Source organism: Peromyscus maniculatus, chromosome 11, assembly GCF_049852395.1.
Source record: "Peromyscus maniculatus bairdii isolate BWxNUB_F1_BW_parent chromosome 11, HU_Pman_BW_mat_3.1, whole genome shotgun sequence".
NCBI lineage: Eukaryota > Metazoa > Chordata > Mammalia > Rodentia > Cricetidae > Peromyscus > Peromyscus maniculatus.
The window spans coordinates 28,956,320-28,981,169 of NC_134862.1; the positions used below are offsets into that span (position 1 = coordinate 28,956,320).

The 24,850-nt window shown below is 51.0% G+C and overlaps 1 pseudogene; it reads left to right on the top strand.

The window, feature by feature from the left end:
* Nucleotides 1-7,932, top strand: part of LOC143267879 (glyceraldehyde-3-phosphate dehydrogenase-like) — a 45,669-nt pseudogene extending 37,737 nt beyond the window's left edge.
* The last annotated feature ends 16,918 nt before the right edge of the window (nucleotides 7,933-24,850 follow it).

Genomic DNA, 24,850 nt, shown 5'->3' on the forward strand with positions numbered 1-24,850 from the left:
TCTGGTACATGTATTGTTTATACTTATGTGTTGTGTATGTACTGTGTGAATATGTGTAGCCTAGGTGCACACAGCTTGTGCTGTGTGTGTGGGGGGTGTGTGTGTGTGTGTATATGTATAGTTTGCATATGGTGTGTTATGTGTACACGTGTATTATATGTGTGTAATTCGTATGGATTACGAAGTGTGTTAAGTGTGAATGTATGTAATTTGTGTGTGTGCTGTTATTCCATATTTTGTGCATGTGTGGTTGTATAGTGTGTGTTGTATGTATATATGTGTTGTATGTATGCTGTGGGTATGTATTTAGCTTGTATGTATGATTTGTGGAATGTGCTACATGTCCACATGTGTTTATGTATGTTCTTTGTATGTGTGCTGTATATATGAGTATTGAGTAGAGTGTGTATTGTATGTAAATGGGTCTCATGTGATTTGTGTTCTATGCACCTGTGTGCTGTGTGTATGTGTATGTGTACATTCTGTATACTGTACTCTATCATGTATATGCTGTGTGTGTAGTGCATGTGTGTGTGTATATATATATGTATGTATGTATGTATGTACATATGTTTAATCTGTGTAGTATGTGTTCTATGGATCCACTTGAAGTGTGTATGTGCAATTTGTGTATGGTCTGTGCAGTGTGTGTTTGGTGTACATAGGTACTCTGTGCATATGTAGTTTGTGTGCACATGTGTGGTCTGGTATGTGTTCGAACCAGCACAGCTTGTAGTTCAAGATGTGAGCCCTCAGCATCCAGCTCCAGCCACTGTGCCTACCTATCACTATGTCTTCCCGCCACCATGCCTGCCTGCTACCATGACTACCTGCTACCATGGTTCCCCACCATGATGCACATTCTTATCCCGCTGGATAAGAACCCCAAATAAACCCTTCTTTCTGTAAGTTGCCTTGGTCATGGTGTTTTATCACAACAACAGAAATGTAACTAGTTCAGTCCCCAATGTTGGGGACCCATGATAACTCCTGAGTCTCAGACAGAGCAGGTACATGTGGGGCCGGTGACCCAGACGGTGGCAGAAACGATCGGGATGGTTCTCTGCTTGGTACTCAGCGGAGCAGAGACTGAAGTGTAACATTGGTTTACCTGAAGTCATCTCAGTGCTCATGACATTGCTGATCTCTCCTGTGTGTGGCTTTTCTTTAAAGTCCTCTTATCCCGGGTCCCAGAGGTCTCCATCTCTCCTGCTTCTTTGTTTCCAGCCTCTTTCTGTGGGGCCGGTCATTCCGCCCACTCTGTATGGGATTGCCCCTGGGTTATCCTGGGCTCATCACTCCTGCCCACTCCTGTGTGTGAAGGTTAGAAAAGCACCTCGGCTGTCACAGCTCAGGGGCCACCCAGACTCTTGTCACACTGGGTCTCTCTCTAACTGGTCTGAACCTAGCCAAATGGGCTAAGCTGGCTAACCAGCGATCTTTGGGGGTCCCCTTGCCTTCATACCTCAACTCTGGGGTCACAATCCTGTGCTCTCACACCTTGCACTGGGGCTACAATCATTTGCTCTCACACAGTATTTTATATGGGTCCCAGGATCAAGCTCAGGCCCTCATGACTGCGGGCCAAGTGTTTTACCGACTACGGTGTCTCCCAATCCTCTCTCCCCCACGTGCTTCTCCGTCTCCCTCTTTTGCCCTCCCTCTCCTCCGGATCTGCCCTCTTCTTCCTCTCCCCTCCCCTCCTCTAGGCCTCTCTTCCCCCTTCCCTTCCTGACCCCCACCTCATTCTGCTCTCCGTGAAGCACATTCTGGCTGGAAGAATTGACCCTAAAGAAGCCATAAGGCAGGGGGCAGTGGGTCTCGCTGACACTTTGAGAATTACTAGGAGGGTCCAGGTGGACCATGAGGTTCAGGGTAAGGTGGATTTTGCCATCTGAGAACAGGGACAGTTAAGGGGGTAAATCCCCGGAGTGGACTCTCTAGCTGCTCAGTGGTCAAGACAGTCACAGGTGAGGGACAGGGAAAAGCAAGGATTCAGCCAAGGGCCCTGTGTGTCCAAGGAAGAAAAGCAGAAGGTCAGTGAGGAAGACTCCAGTAGGTTCTGCAGGAGCCCACGCTGGGGTGGGTAAAGGCTGAGCTTGAAATCAGGGCAGGGCTTGGGGCTGGAGTCAACATGGCCACTCCTTGGGGGATTCTTGTACACCATGTGACACATCATTGTAACGTTGGTGGCAACTGACAGCCTAGGATGGAGAGTGAAGGGTAAGGGCTGAGGGGCGGGTCAGTGAGACGCCTAGCAGTTCAGTGTTGCCAAGCCTGACCACCTGAGCTGTCGGGTGGATCCCTAGACTAACTTGGTGCAAAGAGAGAACTGACTTCTGCAAGTTGTCCTCTGACCTCCATACGTGCATCCTGGAACACACACACACACACACACACACACACACACACACACACACACACCACTTACCCTGCAAAAACTATTCACCATCGAAGTCTCTAAATCTCCTTCAGAATGCTCTGGTATGCTAGGCTGTTCAAAGATTGTACAGCCAAGGATAGCCTTGAACTTTCTAAGCTCCCACCTTCAGCTCCAGAACCCTGGGATCACAGGTATGCACCACCACTCCCGGTTTATGCCATGCTGGGACGGAACCCAGAACTCTGAACATGCTGGCAAACACTCTGCCAACGGAGGGAGGCACCTTCCCAGCCCTTCTCTCTTTGCTTCTTGACCTGGTGCAGTAGGATCCCTTTTAGGGCCTTGGCCCAATGATCATGCCCCCACACCCCCTGCCCAGGCATCTGTGTGGCTGACTCTCTCACTTTATGAGAGTGTCTGCTTTGAACCACCAAGAACCCTTTCCTGGTCTCCTTACTCAAAACATCATTTCTGGGCCTGAGGAGTTCACACAGTTGGTAACATGCCTGCCATGCAAGCACAAGGGCCCGAGTTTGATGCCTAGAGCTCATGCAGAAAAGCTGGGGTGAAACCTGTTGGAGCTCCATTAATCAAGCACCTGCCTAGCATGCATGAGGTCTTGGGTTCATTCTCCAGCACTGCAGACCTGGGTGTGTGTGCCCCCCCTCCAATCATTTTTTTCTTTTTTGGGGGGCGTGTTGTTTGTTTGTTTATTTTACAGTCTGTGGCTCAAACCCAGGGAATGGTGCCCCCCATTTTTAGGCTGAATCTTCCCACTTCAGTTAACATAATCAAGGCAATCTCCCACAAACATGCCAGCAGGCCAAGTAATCTAGATAATCCCTCATTGAGACTCCCTTCCTGGATGATTCTGGATTGACAGTGAAATCTAACTGTGCCCGGTTGATGGTGAAATCTAACTGTGCCTGGTTGACAGGGAAATCTAACTGTGCCTGGTTGACAGTAAAATCTAACTGTGGCCGGTTGAGGGTGAAATCTAACTGTGCCTGGTTGACAGGGAAATCTAACTGTGGCCGGTTGAGGGTGAAATCTAACTGTGCCTGGTTGACAGGGAAATCTAACTGTGCCCGGTTGAGGGTGAAATCTAACTGTGCCTGGTTGAGGGTGAAATCTAACTGTGCCTGGTTGATGGTGAAAGTTAACCATCACATTCTTGTTCTTACCCCTTCACTCCATACCCTGCTTTATCTTCCCCAGATTACCTGAAACCGCAGTTTCTCTGTGTTTCGTCATTTACAATGTTCCCTGCATCAGTCCTCCCGGGCCAAGGACAGGGTCACAGTGTCTTCTGCTGGGTAGTCACCGTGCACGCATAGCAACGACCCTCAACATACTTGTGCAGTGAGTGTGAGAGGAAGGAGGGGGGGGCAGGCGTAGCTGCTCCATCAGTCTGTGTATGTCAGCGCAGGACGGGGTTTCCTAAGAAGGGGGCTGTCGCTTGCCAAACACATTTCAGATGGCTAGAGGCTGCAAAGAGGAAAAACAAAGCTATAAAACCACTAGATGAAAAGACAGGAGAATATTTTCATGGGCTTGGAGGAGAGACAGCATTCCTAAGCAGGACATGAAATCCAGAAGCTAGCAAAGAAAACCTCAACAGGCTTGATTACATAAAAATAAATGCTTCTGCGTGCTCCAAAACACGATAAACAAAGTTAAAAGACCTGACTTGGGGAGAAATTCAAAACATGTGTAATGACCAACAGATTAATGTCGTAACGCATAATGAGATCCCAGGAGGCAAGAAGAAAAAGCGTACACAACCTGGCAGGAAATGAAACAAACAAACAGAAAAATGAACGCTGGGGTGGAACTCAGCTGGTAGAGTGTTCGCCTAGCGTGCACGGAGCCCGAGCTTCATGCCCAACACAGCAAAAACTGGGTGTGGTGGTGCACGCCTGTAATCCCAGCACCAGAGAGGTGGAGGCGGGGAAACGGGAGTTCAAGGTCATCTTTAGCTACATGGGGAGACCCAGGCCAGTCTGGACTATGTAAGCTACCTTCTTGGGTGGGGGGAATGGAACAGAGGAAGGGAGGGAGAGAGAGAGGGAGGAAGGAAGGAAAAAGCATAGAAGAAGAAAGAAGAGCAGGCAGATTTCTAGAATAGGAAGTATGGGGGTGGAGAGATGGTTCAGGGGTCAAGAAGTGCATATTGCCCTTGCAGAGGACCTGAATTCTGTCCCAGTATACAGGTTGGGTGTCTCACAGCTGCTTGTGATAAGAGCTCTGGGGATCTGACACCCCCTTCCGTAATCTGAGGGCAACTGCACTCACAGGGGTATATTCCTGCTTCTAAAGTACATGCACATAATAAAAGAAAATCTAAAAAATGAGTCTAGGAAACTCTGGATGGCTGAACTGCTACTGCCTCGACAGTTTCTGGGAATTAATACGATGCTGCAAGATTCCAGGGAGAAAGTTGCTAAGCCCAATGCATCGGCCAGGATGTGAAGCTGTGGGACCACCTATGGCAAGATGAATATGGTCTTGTGGAGGGTAAGAAGGTGGTTAGGGGGCTCAGTGGCATTCAAAATGCTCACTCCTCAGGACTTGGAAACCCCACTGTTAGGAGCTTATCCTTGAAAACTGCCAGATGTTCAATGCCTCATGGTTTATACCCACAGAAAGTACAAAGTGAAGTCACCCAGTGTTTCCATCAGTGTTCTATTGCTGTGAAGAGACACCATGATCGTGACAACTCTTATAAAGGAAAACATTTAATTGGGGCTGGCTTACAGTTCAGAGGTTTAGTCCAGTCATGGCAGGAAGCATGATGGCATGCAGGCAGACATGGTGCTGGAGAAATACCCGAGAGTACTAATCCAGATTAGCAGGCAGCAGGAAGAGAGAGACCCGGCCTGGCTTGAGCTTCTGAAACCTTAAGTCCCACCCCTAGTGACACACTTCCTTCAGCAAGGCCACCCCTACTCCAACAAGGGCACACCTATGAGTCTATGGGGGTCACTTTAATTAAAACCACCATACCAACTTCTCCAGAAGAAGGTGGGGCAGTCACCTCTGAAGCCCTTGCTAGGACTCTACGCAAACATGGTAAAGCTCATCCAACTCATTGTGTGTAAATCGAAGCATAGCTTGCTGTAGGAAGTAGCGTAGCCCAAGAAGGCTCATATATTTTTTTTTAAAAAAAACATTTGTTCATTTGGAGGGTGAAGTGCACATGCCGTCGTGTGTGGTAGAAGTCAGATGATGACCAGTAGGAATCAGTCCTCGCCTTCAACCATGTGGGGCCCTGGAATCGAACTCAGATCGTCATGCTTGGCTGCAAGCTCCTTAATCTACCATGCACACCCCTGCAGATCGTATACTGAGTGAGAGGCACTACTGTAGATATGGGAGCTCTAGAAGGAAGGGGATAGCATGACTTAAAAGTAGCTGTTGCTTTTTTTTATCACAGAATTATAGCAACTAAAATAGATTATTATTGCAATCTTCTTTTTGTTTCTTGACCAGTTCTCACACGTAGCCATGGCTGGCCTAAAACTTGATATGTAGACCAGGCTGGTCTCAAATTTGCTACAATTTTCCTGCCTTTTTGTCTCCTGAGTGCTGGGATTAGAGGTGAGTGCCATCACAACTGTCGGCTGTAATTGTGTGTGTGTGTGCATGTGTGTGTGTGACGTATGCTTCTGAATGATATGCACACATATATGTGCATATCTGTGTACAAGCTACAAGCATGTAGAGGCCAGAGGAGGATGTCTAGTGTCTTCCTCTGTCACACTTCACCTTATTTTTTTTAGATAAGATCTCCACTGGACCTGGAGCTCGCCATGTTGACTGGACTAGCTAGCTACTGAACTTCCAGATTCCACCTGCCTCTACGCCCCAGTGCTGAGGTTACAGACACGCATGGCTATGCCTAGCATTTTACAAGGGAACTGGGGCTTGATTCGGGTCCTCTCGCTTCTACAGTAACTCTACTACCCACTGAGCCAACTTCTCTTCTCAGCACACACACACACACACACACACACACACACACACACACACACACACTGGTTTGTTAGAATAAGATCTCACTATATAGCCTTGGATGGCCTGGAACTTACTATGTAGATCAGGCTGGCATCAGATTCAGAGATCAACCTGCCTCTGCCTCCCGAGTGCTGTGTGTGCCATCACACCCAGGATTTGTATTTTTTTTAAATACCAAATTTTTTAATGTAATTCATTTATTTTATGAACATTGGTGTTTTGCCTGTATATACATCTGTGCACCACATGCATGAGTTATAGACAGTCATGAGCCATCATATGGGTGCTAGGAGTTGAACCCCAGGTCTTCTGAAAGAGAAGTCAATGCTCTGAACCACTGAGTCATCTCTCCAGCACTCATTATAATTTTTAATAATAATAATAAATAGGAGCTATTAGGGCCTGGGACATGGCTCAGTTGTTAAAATGCTTGCTTGTGCCCAAAAATGAGGACTTGAGTTTGATCCCTAGGACCAAGTAACCCCAGAGCTGGGGTACAGAGACAACCCCCGGAGCTTGCTTACCTGCTAGCTTATCCATACCAAGTTCCAGACCAGTGAGAGACCCTGCCTCAAAACAAACAAACAAAAGCAAATAAACAGCTGTCTTAGTCACCGTTCCATTGCTGTGAAGAGACACTCTGACCAAGACAACTCTTATAAAAGAAAGCATTTCATTGGGAGCTTGCGTACAGTTTCAGAGATTCAGTCTGTTATCACCATGACAGGGAGCATGGCAGCAGGCACAGCACCAGAGCAGTACCAGAGAGCTACATCTTGATCCACGGGCAGAGAGAGAGAGAGAGAGAGAGAGAGAGAGAGAGAGAGAGAGAGAGAGAGAGAGAGACCGGGCCTGATGTGGGCTTTTGAAACCTTGAAGCCCATTCTCAATGACACACTTCCTCCAACAAGGCCACACCTCCTAACAGCGCCACCCCCTTTGGGCCCAGCATTCGAACACACGAGTCTACGGGGCCCATTCCTGTTCAAACCATTACAGGCGTGAACCACAAGAAGTAGGACAAGTCACTCAAAATGGTCAGCGCTGCCTCCCGCATCACCAACTGCTTAGCTCCCCTGGCCAAGGTCATCCAGGACAACTTTGGCATTGTGGAAGGACTCATGACCACAGTCCATGCCGTCACTGCCACCCAGAAGACTGTGGATGACCCCTCTAGGAAGCTGTAACATGATGGCCATGGGGCTGCCTAGAACATCGTCTCTACATCTGCTGTTGCTCCCAAGTGGAATGGAAGCTCATTGGCCTGGCCTTCTGTGTCCCTACCCGCTGTGTGTCTGTCATGGATCTGATGCCACCCGGAGAAAGCTGCCGAGCATGGGGACACCCCGAAGGTGGTGAAGCAGGCATCTGAAGGCCCACGAACGGGCATCCTGGGCAACAGTGCCACCGCCCACTCTTCCGCCTTTGATGCTGGGTCTGGCATTGTTTTCAATGACAACTTCATAAAGCTCATTTCCTGGTACGACAACATGGTGGTGGACCTCATGGCCTCCGTGGCCTCTAAGGAGTAAGAAACCCTGGACCCAGCAAGAACAAGAGAGACCCTTGGCTGCTGGGGAGTCCCTGTCCCAACTCAGTCCTCAACACTGAGCATCTCCCTCAGTTTCCATCCCAGACCCCCAGAAGAAGGGGAGGGGCTTAGGGAGCCCTACTCTCTTGAATACAGTTCACTGCACCCCCCCCCAAACACACACACAAAGAGCATTAAAGGGTATATCTGGGCTTCGTGGTACTGTTAGGTGGAGACAGGGGAGGCTGGAGGTGTGCACTGTGGACCTTCTGGAGCTTATAATGTAGGTTCATGATGAGATAAACAGGGTAGAGTCAGTTCTCTTCTCTTCCTGGCCCCAGAATGCAGTGGGGCAGATTATTTTGTAGTAAGAGTATGTCTGTAGCCTGTCAGGGTAGGGAAAAGGCATGAACCAGGGCCAACCTTATCAGGTGAACGTTGACCGATTCCTTACTTGATACTGTCAAGAGTTTGTCAATGGGACTAGGCTGAAACTTGGCAGTTTACTATCCAGTGGTCCTGTATTGGTGAAATTATTAAGGCCACTCCACGTAGTTAAAAGGGAGGTTTATTTTGTGGGGTAACTCACAAGGGGGATAGGTTACAGGGTCTGGGAAAGGCGTGGCGACGTCCGGTGGTGTTCTCTGGAGAACTCTGCTCAGTCTACCTCCAGCGGCTAGGGTCCAGGAACCAAATGAGCCGGCACATCCGGATCTCGGGTCTTCAGGGTCCTCTCTCAGCCCCGCCTTGTAGGCATGACAGTTACCGAAGCCTCAATGGGGGTTGGAACTTCCAGATCAAAGCTGGAATGGCTACCCACTACAGTCCTGTATCTACCCCCGTGATTTCTGGTCTTCTCTTTTTCTCCTGGAGACCTCTGCACTCCCCATCCCAGGTCCTGGATGATCAAGGGCCCCATCTATACATGACACCATCATATAGACGGATGAGACCCTCATGTGGCTGTCAGCTACCTGGTGACTGGTTAGACGGGGGAGAAGCCGGCTGGAGAGAGACTGTGGGATAGGACACGAGCTGGTGCTGGGTACAGATGGCCCTGACCTCCCTAGGAGACGGTTGCCATAGCACACCCATCATGGCTGTTTCCCGAACCCAGCTGAGGCACAGGGAGGTGATAAACTTGCCCAAGGTGGTACTCAGGTCTCCACCATCACCTCCTCACCGCCTGCCGTCTTGACTTTTCATTTCAGACTCGGAATCTACCCTGGGTTTTTCTTTTTCTTTTCTTTTCTTTTTTTTTTATCTGTGTAGCCCTGGCTGTCCTGGAACTCTCTTTGTAGACCAGGCTGGCTTTGAACTCACAGAGATTCACCTGCTTCTGCCACCCTGGTGCTGGGATTAGACACGTGCACCACCACACCTGGCCAGCTGTCTTACTCCCTCCTCACGGCTGCTGGCTGTAAGGTCTGACAGTCTTCCTGCTTTGTCTTTATTCTGCCCCGGATCTTGGTCCTTGAGCTTGTGGGCTGATGCGCTGGAGAGTAGAAATGTTATGGGGAGACTGGGAACCATGGGAAGAAGCCGGAGCGTGGGTGCCATGGCTGGAGCGTGGGTGCCATGGCAGGGAGTGTTTCCACGAGGGCCACACCTTTGGCCACTGATGTGGGGGCTGGAGGCCAGGGACACTCTGTCTGCTCAGACGTCCAGAGAAAGGAGAGGCCGACACCAGGGCTGCAGAACTAGTGGCTCCTGCCTGAAGAATGTTCTCCATCAGGGCATCATTGACTCACTTCACCCTCCCACCTAACTTCCTGTCTACATAGACTGTAAGGTCACCGAGGAAGGGGGAAGGCCAGGGCCAGGCTCAGGCCTGTCTGCCTTCATGTCTTGCCTTAGAGCCTCTCACAGGCATCTCCCCCCCCCCCCGTCTCTCTCCCTCCCTCCCCCCCATGTGGTGTGGGTGTGTGCACATGCTGGTGTAGGAGGGCATGTACGTGAGTACGTGTGCATGTGGAGGTCAGAGGTTGACATTGGATGCCATTGTTTTTCCTCCATTGTTTTTCTATCGTCCTTCCATTTTTTTTTTCTAAAAAAGATCTTATTTTTTATTTTCAGTAAGTGTGTGTGATGGTGGTGGTGGTGGGGTTTGTGGGTGTGAGTGTAGTTCCCCAAAAGGCCAGAAGAGGGCATCAGATACACTTGGGGCCGAGGTTACAGGCCGCTGTGTGGTGCACACTGTGGTACTGAGGGCTAAACTTGGTCCTCTGCAAGAGCAGTGCTTGCTCTTAACCAATGAGCCATCCCTCCAGCCCCAGCCTCTCTCTTCCTGTATGCATGCATGCATGTATGTACATATGTATGATGTATGTATGAATGATGTGTGTATTATGTATGTATGATGGATGGATGCATGATGTATGTATGTATGTATATGTGTATGTATGTATGTATGTATGTATGTATGTGTGTGTGTGTATGTATGTATGCATGTATGTTTGAGACAGGGTCTCTGACTGAACTTGAAACTCAGCTTTTCTGGGCTGGCAGGATAGTGTGCTTCAGGGATCCCCGTGTCTCTGCTCCTTCCTCAGCTCCAGGGTTGGGGTTACAAAGGCATGCTGCCACACCCCGCTTTGTGTTTTTGTATGTGTATGGATACGTGTGAGTGGGGGCACGAGGATGCCATCCATGCATGTGGAGCTCCGAGGAACACTTCCAGGAGCTGGTTCTCCACTGCACTCGCCTGACGTTTCTGCAGCTGTGAGGGGGCGCTCCAGGCCGGCTGGCGCATGCGCACTTGAGGCCAAGTCCCGTCTCCACCTCCCATCTCACGGTAGGAGTGCTGGGACCACAGCTCTTGGCCCGCACATGGAGCTTTTTAGGTTGGTTCCAGTACTGGATCAACCGGTTACTCATCTTGCCAGGCTTTCGTAGTTGGTGCTCTGACCTGCTGAGCCGCTTCCCCAGCCCCGGGCCTGGCTCTTGATGTGGGTGCTGGGATCCGAATTCAGGTCCTCATGCATGTATGGCAAGCACTTTCCCGACTGAGGCGTCTCTGCAGCCCCAACAGTCTCTCGTACATGTATGCATTTGTGTTTCCTTTATGTCTTCCACTTGGTCTTAAACACAGCCCCATGAGTGAGGTATTATTGACTCCGTTTCACAGACAAGGAACCAGAGACTTTGGAAGGTCACTTAAGGTGCCCAGCCAATAGGCTCCATGCAAGTACACCCCAACCTTTTAACATTGAGATGTGATATCCTCTCCCACAAACTTCACACTAAGGAACCATGAAATCAAATGCATATCTCTTTCTCCCCTACACACACACACACACACACACACACACACACACACACACACACACACACACACACACACTTTTAAGTAAGCTTACTATTTTGTATTGGGCTGCATCCGTAGCTGTCCTGGATGCCTGTGGCCCACAGCAGCATGTTGGACATGCTTGTAAGCTTGCATTTGGGTACCAGACTGCTGCTCTCTGGGCCCAGCCTTCCAGCTAGAGAGGGACACAGGGAACTGTGAGGGTGTAGTACACGCTTCTCAAGATGGCGCCCAGCCACTTTTCTGGTTTTCTAGTATTTGATGGAGTCTCAGATGACAGCTGCCCCCTATTTTGGTTTATTTGAATTGCATCCAAGGGGCTGTCATGACGTCGTTGCCTGGCACATCATGCCCATCGAAGTTTGTACGAGAGAAAAAATTCCTAGAACCTGTAGTGAGCAATCTTAAAAGGAGACCATTTCACATGCACAGATACACCCGTACTCACCTGCACACATGTATACTATGCTTCTACATAGTATGCCCCCACACCCACATACCCACATGCACACATGTACACTATACTTACACATACACACACACATACACACGTATAGTATATTTATGCATACATACACATCTGCATATATGCTTGCATACACATATACACACATCCACACATATACATGCATGCACATATATATACACCCACCACATACATGCACATATAACAGGCATTCACACACACATACACAGTCCCAGTTTCCTTTCTGCTGCTGCAATAGGACTTTATGATCAAAACAACTTGGGGAGGAAAGGCTTGTTTGGCTTATACTTCTGGGTCACAACCCGCCATTGTGGGAAGTCAGGGCAGAAACTGAAGCAGAAACCATGGGGGACACACAGCTTATGGGTTCATTCTCCGGCTTGCTCTGCTAGCTTTCTTATGCAGGCCCAGCCCACCTGCCTAGGGACGGTGCCTCTCATCGATCATATATCTAGACCAGTGGCTCTCAACCTGTGGGTGGTAACCCCTTAGGCAGCCTAAGACTATCAGAAAACAAATATTTACATTACAGTTCAAAACAGTAGCAAAATTACAGTCATGAAGCAGCAACAGAAATAATGTTATGGCCCGGGGTATTAAAGAGTCGCAGCATTAGCAAGGTTGAGAGTCGCTGATCCAGACAATCACTTACAGACCCATTGGCCCCAGGCTAATCTGATCTGGGCAATTCCTCAACTGAGGCTCCCGATTTTCAGGTGACTCTAGATTTTGTCAAGTTGACAACAAGAACTAACCATCAGTTAGGTGTGGTGGCACACACATTTAATCCCAGCACTCAGAAGGCAGAGGCAGGTGGATCTCCATGAGTTTGAGGTCAGTCTGTTCAACACCGAGTTCTAGACAAGGCAGGGCTGCATTCATAATGAGACCCCATTTACAAGCAAAACAAAACACCATACTACAGCATACACATATACGTACACACACACATATACATATACATGCATACCTATTCACATACACATATATATACATATATGCATACCTATACACATGCACACACACATATATATACATATACATGCATACCTATATACACACACATATATATACATGCATACCTATTCACACACACACACACACACACACACACATACACATACATATATGCATACCTATACACATGCACACACACACACACACACACACACACACACACACACACATTTGGGTTCCATCTAGCCGTGCGTCCTCTCCACTGTGTTCCTGTCACCCCTGGCCTAGATGCTGCCATTTTGCTCTGCCAGCCACTCCGTGTGTGGAGACACTGGTACATGGAAACACCCGAGGCTGCCAACGCTTACTCACAGAGATATTTTGGTTCTTCCCATTTAAAGGAAGCTCTTGCCGCCACCCCACCCTCCAGATTGGAAAGTATGTGGCCCTCATGACGGCGTTCCAATGGACACCTCAGGCCAGATTTCCAAGCTCCAAGGAACAGAGGGTGGCGGTGGCCACCACATGCCCAGGACAGCTGGGGACGACACTTTGTCCTGCCTCTTAGAAAACAAACCTTGACTGGCGCGAAGGACGGCTTTGCCATCAAATATTTGTTGGCACTAGTGCGTGTCCTGTTGGTTAGAAAACATGTTTTTTTTGTTTTAAAATTAGATTTCCCTGGAAAGAACAAAAGAAAGAAAGAACACAGTCTTTGTCCCAAGAGGTCCTGCAGTTTGGTGAGCACGAAGCTGCCTTAGCTGCAAGCCCCCCATCTGGTGCCAAAGATGGGACTCGTGGTCAAGGATAGCAAAGCCATTGACGGGGTCCTGGGGGGTCCTGGTGCAGGGCACTCTGAGGACAGCTTTGGAAGTGGCTGCCCACATCTCCGGTCTTCAAGGGCCTGTGCCCCTAAAGCTCCCTGCAATGCAAGGGCTTGGAGGTTTGGAGCAGGCTCCCAAAGCCCCGAGGCCGCCCTGACAAGGGCCCCCTCCTCTGCGTATCCCTCGGCTCCAGCCACAGCTCATGGGACATGCTCTGAGCTTTGACCCCTGGCAGCTGTTGCTAGCCTGGCTGGGGACCATGACCCACACAGCCAGGAGCTTTCAGCCAAACAAACGCTTCTCTTGGGGCTTTTGGAGGTAAAACATGCAGAGACAGACAGACAGACAAAGACAGAGAGAGACAGGCAGCAAGGAGACCAGGCAGGACAGACCCAGAAGGGCAAGCAGTAGATTGTACCTGGACTGAGAGCCATGTGACAGCTGAGGCCAATGGTCAGGCCTTCAAGCTGCCACCAGGTGGCCGGAGACACTGCTCACCTCCAGCAGCTGCCCCCCACCCCCCAAACACTGAACCTCATCTGCCCGGCCACTGCTACAATGTAATGTTCACATCTTAGAGGGGATGTTTTTACCATCTCTTCCTGGAAGCACTCCCTGATTGCTTCCTCACAGCAAGTCTCAGGCCTCTCCTTTTTAGGGGGATCCCCAGAACTTGTCCCTGAGGGCTCCCCACTTCATCTTACAGTGACTTCAACCTCTAAGTTGCGTTTGGGGCTCTCTGCAGTTTCCCCAGAGCCAGGGCTGTCTGAGCCTCATGGGTCCCCCTACCACATGGATCACACACCTGGGTCACAGGAACAGTTAGAGCATGCTCAGAGCCTGGGGCTGGAGCCTCCACCTCCAGTGCCCTGCCTGTGCCCCAAGCACAGGCTCAGCGGCCCACGCGGACAACCATGGTGCTCTGTGGCCCCCGCTCCAGGCATTCAGCCAGGTCGTAGCGCTGACACACAGTTGAGGAATCTGCTGGTATCTCAGAGATGACCAGTCATCCAGGCCGGAGCTCAGCGCTGTGGAGAGTACAGCCTGGAACCTTTTCTCTTGTTTAAGCTTACCCAAAGGTTCCTGTGTCTTGAGTGGAAGTTCCAAATGGGGCAGGGGTCCTCTTCCCTATCTTCCTTCTGGCATCTCCTCTGATCCTCTGTAATGTAGGGAGCCTGGGTTGGAAAGTATGCAGCCTAAAGGGTATGCATGGAGGGATAGGGGCCAGGAGGGCAACAATGTTGGTCCCTGCTGTTTGCCTAGAGCCCGGACACAGCCACAGTGAGCTGAACTGCAGGGCTAGGCACTGGGATGATTCTCTGGTCGCAGCCCTCTGACCAAGGGAGGATTTGATTAGCTGTGGCCCACAAGGACCCTCCAGCAGGAGCAGAAGCCGGGCTGAAGCAGGATACAGGGAATCTTCTCAGGGACATGGGAGGCGGGAGGGCGGCTCCCTGGAGTTTGCCTGAAGACCCTAGCCAGCAGCAAACAAGAACTCCAGCAAGGTTAGCTGGTTAACGCTTTCTCCCTTCCCAGCCACGAGTCCGCCATTGTCTAGGCATCCCCTCATTTATAGGAAAAGGACGCCCTAACCCTCACGCAGCTCCAGTGGCTTCCGGGTTTTTGTTTGTTTATCAGATTATAACTGCATTCAGGGCATCTCTAGAAGCACTCAATCTCACCCAAAGAAGCATTCACAGCCACTTAAAACTCCCCAAAATAAGTCCCTATGGCTAATGCCAGCATACTTCACTGGGACTCGCCCTGGAAGAGCCCAGATACACAATCTTAGATACATCTCACTATTTTGAGTGCCTCTTTCTAAACATGTTTAAGTTGAGAATTGTTTGTTATTATTATTGTGTATGTACATGACATGGGGGGGGGGTCACAGAGAGGTCAGAGGTCTTTGAACCTGCTCTCACCTCCACATTTATGTGATTTCCAGGGATCAAACTCAGGTCCTCAGGCTTGTGCCACAAGAGCCTTTACCCACTGAGCCATCTTACCAGTTCAAACTGAGGCTGACATTGAACTCAAGATCCTCCTGCCTCTGCCTGGTAGCCAAGTCTTCAGACTTACCCAAAGAAGGCAAAGACGTGCTTCCTCTGCCTCTGTCATTATTTTTATTGTGTGTAAGGGTGTGGTTATGTCTGTGCTCCGTGTGGTTGCTGGGCACCCACAAAGGCCTGAAGAGAGCATCGGGTTCCCTGGAACCAGAGTTAGAGACAATGTGAGACGCTAAGTAGGTACTGGGCATTGAACCCAGGTCCTCTAGAAGAGCGGTTAGTTCTCTTCAGTGTTGACTAGACCCTCTTCCTCTCCTTTACAAGGACAATGAGCCTATGGGATTAGAGCCTTGCCCTTATGATTTCATTTAACCCTAATTACTTCCTTAAAGACTTCCAAGTCAAGTCAAAGGTTAGCGCTTCAACAGGGGTCTGAGGGAGGCATAATTTAGTTGTGGAGCTGGGATGTCTGCAATCGGTTTTCTAGTGTCAGGTGTGTGTGTACGCATGCACGTACTTGTGCATGCACGTGCTTGTGCGTGCTTGTGCGTGCGTGCGTGCGTGCGTGCATGTGTGTGTGTGTGTGTATGTGTACGCATGCACGTGCGTGCGTGCGTGCGTGTGTGGGGGGGAACATCCATGAGAGAGAGCACTTCTGATTTTTGTAGTCACCCTCTTGAGGGTGAGCAAGAGTCCCTGCAGGCTAGATGGAGTCCTCAGGCCACCCCTGTCCTCCCGGCAGTACAGGCACACCCAATAACCAACTGCTGTGATTCAGAAGGTGGTGACTGGACTACAGCGGAGTCTGGAGCCTGGGCTTATGGCTAGTGGGGACTTCCCACTGCCTTGCCCGGTCAATTTTCCTAATCCAGGTCCTTTGCCACCGGCGACAAAATTCTTGTGTGATGCCTCAGAGATAGGTGTGGTGACCTTTCACTGTGGTTGAAAGGCGGAGCCTCAGAGAGCCTGGGCTATGCACCTCACCCGAAGCCCTGAGAGGCTGCTGAGCTTCAGGGTGGTGTAGGCTTGAAGTGGGGCTCAGAGCAGGGCAGCGACTTCCCTTAAGCTGTGCCCGAGTGAGCACAGGTGAACCCAGCTCCAGGCCGAGGACTCCTGCGCTGATTAGTACTGTCAGTTTGCCAGGATTCTAGAGTCGCCCAGGAAGTTGCTAGGTGAGGTTAACTGACCAAATGTGGGGGACACCATTCCACGGGACCGGGACCGGGTCCTGGGTGGAATCAAAGAGCAAGGGGAGCCGAGCTCCAGCATCCACCTCTCTGCTTCCTGACTGTGGTTGTCATGTGAACCGCTGCCTCCTGCTACCCGCCCTCCAGCCACAACAGACCGTGCCCTCCGGCCATGAGACAAACCCTGCCTCCGTTTTCAGTCTCCTTTGTCAGGTGTTCAGTCTCCACAGTGAGGAGAGTGACTGCTACGGCTCCAAAGACACGTCTCTGTATCAGGTCACGTGTCATGTCCATCTGTCCATCCGTCCGTGCAGTCCCCATCACCACACCACCCTCCACCCCCACCTTTAGCCCCTAGAGATTTCCCACACAATCTGTAGCAGTGGTTCTCAGCCTTCCTAATGCTGTGACCCTTTAATACAGTTCCTCATGCTGTGGTGACCCCCAACCATAAAATTACTCTCATTGTTACTTCATAACTGTGATTTTGCTACTGTTATGAATCATAATGTAAATATCTGATATGTGACCCCAAGGGGGGTCATGACCCACAGGTTGAGCGCCTTGATGGAGCTGCTTCCCCCTGTGCGGCTGGCTGGTAAGCAGAGCCTCTGTCCTCTTGTATGGGCAACGCAACATCAGCATCCACTAATGGCTCTTCTAAGCCCACGATTTCATCCCCACAAGTCCCCTGGGCCAGCCACCTGCATGTGTGTCTGTGGGACGGGGGGAACTGAGCTCTGGGGCTTCTGAGGTCACCACTTGCAGCCTGGGTTTATGCTGGCACACATCTGTGCAGCAGGGTAAGGGAAAGTTTTTTTGCCTTCAGGCAGGAGGCTGGCCCCATAGGCCTCAGGTCACCTTCCCAGCTGGGGACAGCACTGGAGCCATGTTTTCTGCACCCTAGGACCTTGACGTCCTGGTAGTGTAGAAAGATGGCCTTGTGCCTCTTCTTTCTGTAAAGTGGGTGTTATTCCATTATCCCATCGTGTGTGTGTGTGTGTGTGTGTGTGTGTGTGTGTGTGTGTGTGTGTATTGCAAGCATGCATGTGCTGGTATCGTGAGGCTAGAGCCTCTCATGCAAGTGTGGGGTCAGAAGACAGTACTCATGATTTTTCCCTTTGCATCTGTTTAAGACAGGATCTTCCCTTGCCATATATGTCACGCTGGCTGCCCCGCAAGTTTCCGGAAACTCCCCTGCCTCTGCCTCCCACCTCCCCCAGAGGGCTCGCTGGGACTACAGACCCTTGTGCTACTGTGTGTGGATCTGAACTCAGGCCATCTGGCTCGCACAGTTTGCTCTCTAAACCTCTCCCCTGCACTCCGGCCAGGCTTTGCTGAGTTCCACCCACAAAGCAGGGCACCTGCAGGTTTGACTTCCCGAGACTCGCCACCCGCCTGCCCCCTCTCTTTCTGTGGATGTATGTACGTGGAGCTGCGTGGGTTTATTGGACCACAGTCACAGCTTTCCTCATCTGTGTGTGCCTGTGGGTCCAGAGGAAGACCTCAGTGTCATCCCTCAGGTCTCTCCACCTTGTCTTTTGGAGACTGAGTCTCTCGTTGGCCTAGAGCTCACCCACTCAGCTAGGCCGGGCTAGCTAGTGAGCCAGGGATCGGCCGAGCTCCGCCTCCCCAGGGCCGGGATTATAAGCACTCACTGTAACTCCTGGAATTTTCACATGGGTTCTGGGGATCTAAGTTGGGTCCTTATGCTTGTGTAGCAAGCTCTCTCCCGACTGAGCTGCCCCCCACTCCGCCCTCCTCTCCTTACTCCTTCTCCCTCATTGCGCTTGGCATAGGCTGCAGACACCTCCAAAGCTCACGCCCTGAGCCAAGTCACTGTTTGCAGCCGGTGTGTTGGACCCGCAACCTGCGGGCCACATACGGATGAGGATAGCTGTGAATGTGGTCCAACACAGAATTATAAACTTATTTAAAACATTATGAGACTGGCTTTACTTTCTTGGTAACTCAGTCGCCTGATTTTCAAGTGTGAACTTTGTAGATGGCAGCATGTCTAAAAGGATGTCCCTTGAAGGGTTGTTGGCACGTCAACATCTCTATGGTCACTCCAGGGCTCAGAATTTCAGACACCAACTGCTATGAACCTACAAGTTTCTGTTTGTCCATTCTGTGTTACTGTAATGGAACACCTGAGCTGGTCAGCTTGCAGGGAGCAAGGTTTATCTGAAGTCACAGTTTCCGAAGTTCCTGTCCTTGGTTCCTTGGTTCTGTTGCTTTGCACTTGTGATGACTGGGACATCAGGGTGGGGGGGAAGTGTGGCAGGGGACTCCTATCCCAGGCACAGTGGTGGAGAAGAGGGTTGGCAGGGAAAGGGTCAAAATCCAATCCATTTCAAGGGCACACCTTCAACAGCCTAACTTCCTCCGACTTGGCTGTGTGTGTGTGTGTGTGTGTGTGTGTGTGTGTGTGTGTGTTGGATGTATGCGAGTGTGTGTGCACAGGCATGCACATACAGAAGCTCAACAGAACATCAGATGTCCTCTCTCACACTCGGTCTTATTGCCTTGAGACAGGGTCTCTCACTGAAATGGAAGCTTGTCATTTTGGCTAGGGTGGCTAGCAAACACGCTCTTGGGATTTGTCTGTCTCTGTGCCCCAGGGTTGGGATTATAGGAATGTGAGCCATGCCTAGCATTTACATTTTCGTGTGTGTGTGTGTGTGTGTGTGTGTGTGTGTGTGTGTGTGTGTACCATGTCAATGTATGTGCCCACAGAGGCTAGAAGAGGGTGTCAGAGTTGTAGGTCTTTGTGAGCTGCCTGAGGTGGGTGCTGGAAACTGAACCTGGGTGCTTGTAAGAACATCTACTACCCTTACACGCTGAGCCATTTCTCCACCCCTAATGCTCAGCTTTTTATGTGTGTGATGCGAATTTGAACTCAGGTCCTCATTCTCGCGGAACTGGCACTCGTAACCACGAAGCCTCTCTCCAGCTCCAGCCCCACTTCTTAAAGGTCCATAGCTCTGCTGGCTGAAGTGCTCAGCTTGCAGACACAAGGAGAGGAGTTTAATTTCTAGAATCCGTGTTTTTTTTTAAAAAAAATCCCAGCATGGTAGTCAGGGGCTCACCGGCCAGCAGCTTAACAAGTCGGTGAATTCCAGGCAGGGTGATTGGCGACTGGAAAAAAACAAAACAAAACAAAACAAAAAACAGCAGAGGTTGTCTTCCACACACGTGTGCACACACGGCTACATGTACACACTTGCATCTGCACACACATACAAGTTTAGCACCTTCCAGTACTTGATCCTGGGAACCAAGTTCTCAATAAGAGGTCTGTCTTTGATACTCTGGAGTCAAACACCAGCAAAGTTCTCCCTGGTTTTGTTTTAAATACTCATCCATCCCGACTGGTTTGTCAAAATCGTATTTATCTGTCTTCATCTATGGCCAGTGTTCCAAGTCTCTGGATCTATCTTCCTTTTCAAAAGGAAGATAAAGAGCTCCTCTTTAACAACCTTGGGTCGAACCTGGTGTCGTCACTTTGTGCAATGTGTCCTTGTGGGCACGCACGAGGCTCCCGGTTCTCGGAGCCCAATAGAGCTCACATCCTGTTTGCTGTGAGGGGCACGTTGCGAGGGAAGAGCCTCTGGGAGACTCCGGTGGCTGGGTCAGGGTGAAGAGCAGGCCGACCTGACTCTTAGCTAACTGGGGCACAGAGCCTTCCCACAGGGGCCCGAGCAGCTTCCAAACAAATCATATTTATAGGGCACCTGTCAGCCCGTAAACTCCCTTCGAATCCGAGACGGACTTAAAGCTGGTCGTTTTCTCCTCTGACAGTTCACAGATACTCATGGGTCACTGCACACATCACCCCGCTTGTTAGGTTTGAGTAACGGGGATTCGTGGAGGGAGCCAGCTGGGCTGGGGTCTCCTGTGAGCACCCAGGAGTTTACATCTGGTAGTGCATCTGTAGCCATAAAACTAAACCGCATGCTGAGCTTCCTTCTGAATGGTGGAGACTCAAACAAGACCAAGGCTGGGATCTCTCAGAATTTTATTAATTATTACTGTTATTGTGTAGCATGTGTGTTGTGTATTGTGTGTTTGTATGGTGTGTATGTGTGTGGGGGGGTGTGTATGTGTGATGTGTGTGTGTGAGCACTTGTGTAAAGTCAAGGACAACTTTGTGGAGCCAACTCTGTTTTTCCTTTTTTTTTTTTTTTTTTTTTCCCAAGACAGGGTTTCTCTGTCGTTTTGGTGCTGTCCTGGATCTCGCTCTGTAGACCAGGCTGGCTTTGAACTCACAGAGATCCTCCTGGCTCTGCCTCCCGGGTGCTCAGATTAAAGGCATGCGTTACTACAGCCCGGCCTGTCCTTGCATTTCCACGTGGGTTCCAGGGACCGGACTCAGGTCACCAGGCTTGCACAGCAAGTCCTTTATCCTGCGGAGCCGTCCAGTGCTCCCAGTCACCTTTTGAGCCAGAATCTCACGTAGCCCAGGCTGGTTTTGAACCCCCCATGTAGCGGACAATGACCTGATCCTCTTTCTGCCTCTACCTCCCGAGTGCTCTGCTCACAGGCACACTATCACACCCGGTGCCTGGTTAATGCGGTGGTAGGGATGGAACCCAGGACCTTGTGCACGTGAGGCAAGCATTCTGCCAACTGGGCTGTCCCTCAGCAGTCTGTTGTCTCAGCTGTGGCCAGCATGCTGCTTGGGGCTTTCTACCATGCTGCCTGAGTTTCTGGAGTTTGCCTGGTGCCAAGGGGCTCCCACTTCACACACCTGGGTCTGCTCAGCAGGAGCAGCTAATGGAGAAAGGACGCAGCCAGAAGTTTAGCTTTGTCACGTGGTCACGGTATACCCAGCTGCTAGGAGTCTGGTGATGTGGTCTGTTTGGATGACACTGGCCAAACTGAATAGTGAAAGACGAGAATAAACACTGGGCCCAGAGGCAGGTCCGGGTGGAGGGATGCCCACTGTGCTGGTGGGGGATTGACAGCAAGAGAGACTGCATGCATACACGCACGCACGCACGCACGCACGCACGCACTCCCAGGAGGCAGCCCGGTGTAGTGCTGGGCTGGACATCAGGCCAGGGCGAGTGGGCAGAGCTGGGAGGCAGAGGAACAGTGTATGTCCGGGGCTCTTCGGCACAAATCAAGATGGCAGTGGGGTTAGGGAAAACTGGCGTGGCTGGGGCTGAGTGGGCACTGAGCTGAGCTAACAGGCAGGGCCAGGGCGGGGGTATACAGCTGAGGCAGGCTGTGAAAACTCTCCTCACGGAAGGCCTTGGTGGCCTAGGACACAGCTGTGGTTTCAGCCAATCTTCTTTAAAAAAAAAATTTTTTTTTTTACATTTATTATTTCTACGCATGTATGTGAACACTCACGAGCCATGGTGTGTCAGCGGAGGTCAGAGGACAACTTTCGGGAGTCGGTTCTTTCTCCCCCACGTGGGTTCCAGGCTTGCTGATGAGCGCCATTCCCCGGCTAAGCCTTCTCGCCAGCTTCAGCCAGGTTTGCCCTGGAGTCAGTCCCTGGGGCTTGGGAAAGGTTAGGAGTGCACAGTGGAGGCAGGGGGACTGTGTCTTAGAGCTGGGGCAGAGGGTGGGCTCAGAGCTCTGCAGACTTGACCTCATGCCATCACCTGCACCACATCAACGCCACAGGCGTTGTGCCCAGCCCTGGCGGCAGGCTGGGGAGGTGGGACCTGGAAAGGGGAAAGGGGCTTACCCGCTTTGCCTCTGCCTTGGAGGGCATTGGCAGAGCCCAGACTGGCTCTGGGTAGGTGGGGCTGACAGGACTGAGGTCACTCAGTTACCTGCCCCTGAGAGTTACCTGTCTTCAGTCACTGGAGAGAAGTACATCTGCTGTGAAGTTCATTTGAGAGTGCGTGCGTGTGTGTGTGTGTGTGTGTGTGTGTGTGTGTGTGTGTGTGTGTGTGTGTGTAGGTGTGGAGCCCAGAGGCTGATGTCAAGTGTTGTTCCTCTGGATGCCAGCCCCCCCCCCCCCCCCCCGTCTTCTATGACAGGGTCACTCACTGGCTTGAACTCAGGACTTCATGCTTGCACTGAGCTATCTCCTCATCCTTCACTGGTGAATGTCTAAAACCAGCCCGTATCCACAGCATCACAGAGCACGCAGACTCACCGCAGCCTGACAGCTGGCCAATCTGACCCTGCTGCCTGCTCTCAACTGGTATTAGTGGCACCAAGGCAGACTAACACAGTGGCCAGGCACCCAACTTCACGCCACCCACTGGGCTCCGGGCTAAAGCTGCCCGTCTCTCCCAGCAACTAAGCTGCCCAGAGCCTTCAGCTCCCCAAGCTCAAGGTATTGCGGCTCTGCAAGGGGTACCACAGGTCCAGCGTAAGACACAGGGGGGCAGGACACAGACACAGCCAGGAAAGGGGCATACGGAATCTCAGAGCGAGCTGAGGGCTGGAGAACACAGGGTCCACGCATCTCACTGTCTAAGTTAGTGCCCAGGCTGTACAGGCAGAACCGAGCCCGGAGGAGGAAGCTGAGCGCACGGCACAGGACGAAGCTGCTTTCCCTGTGCCAGACAAGACTGTTCCACACATCGCGTCCTCATCTCCAGGCCCCTCTCTTTCCTTCTGCGGCGGTCTGAATGAGGATGGCCCCACAGGCGCATACATTTGAATGCTTGGTTCCCGGTCGGTCAGTGGAACTGTTTGTTGATTAGGAAGTGTGGCCTTGCTGGAGGAGGACTATCACTATACACTTGGAGGTTTCAAAAGCCCACGCCATTTCCAGTTAATGTCCCCGCCTTCCCCCCAGCTCCCCGTGTGTGTGTGTGTGTGTGTGTGTGTGTGTGTGTGTGTGTGTGTGTGTGTGTGTGTCTGCCTTGTCATGTGGATTACTCGTAAACTCTCAGTGACTGCTCCAGCACCATGCCTGTCTTCTGCCACGCTCTCCCCCATGATGGTCACAGCCTCTCACCCTGAGGAACTGCAAGCACCAAAGAAACTCTTTCTTCTGTAAGTTGCATTGATCATGGCGTCTTTACACAGCGATAGAAAAGCTCCTAAGACACCTTCCCTCCCTTTCTTTTTCTCTTCCTTTTTTTTTTGAGAGTGTCTCTGTAGCCGAGGATGACCTTGAACTTCTGACTTTCCCGTCTCTGCCTTCCAGGTGCTGGCATTTCAGACATGTACCCCCAGTCCTGGTTTAAATGGTTTGGGGGATAGAAGCCAGGGCATGCTAGGTAAGCACTCTGCCAACAGAGCTACATCTCCAGCCCCTTGAGTCTTCCTTGTACATATTTGTTTGTTTCATTGGCCCCCAAGTCCTGGGCATCAGCTGGATACCAGACTGCTAGGCATTGGATTCAAGCAGCAGTCATGGTGGAGAGGAGAACAGAGCTTGCCCCTGAAGTGAGCACGTTAATGAACAGGAGTGGGGTGAGTGGAGAGGACATCTCAGAAGGGATGTGCCATGGCGCATGTTATTCATTAAGCGGCACTGTTTACCATGCGAGAAAAGCCACAAGGTACAACAAAACCCACTATAAGAGTTTATTAAGGGAAGAGCATAGGAAAGGTGTGCATAGGCCTATGGGATTACCGTCCAGGAAGAGGGAGAAGGAATACGTGGAACCCGCTTTTATAGGTTCCCCCCCAACATGCGATTATGGGGTTTACATAGCCACGCCACACATGTGCATAGATTACATGATCACAATGCACGCAAATTATGTGATCACGCAGCGCACAGATTACGTATGACGTAAGACCCTGGGATGACTAAGTATCTGGCCAGCGCATGCGCGGTCATGCGCTGGGGGAGTGGCCAGGAATTGTAACAACACACACAACACGAGGTCGGGTGGGCAACATCCAAGGAGCGGCTGTGGCTCGGAAGCATCGCTCACTCCTGTCAGATCCCAGCACCACTCCAGGGACTGTGACATCCAAAGACCCAAGAGACTCACCGGTGCTCCTTCCACCCCGCTGCATCTTGGGTCATCACAGAATAAGATGGTGCCGAGAGATCCAGCCATCATGCCCTTGGGCCAGGTAGCAGGGTGGAAAAGCTAAGGAGAGACAGCCAAATACATGTTCAGAAAACTGTGTGTGGGGGCAGGGAGGTGGCTGGCGCCGTAAGATGCTTGCCTTGCAAGCCTGAGGACCTGAGTTCAATTCCCAGGACCCGCA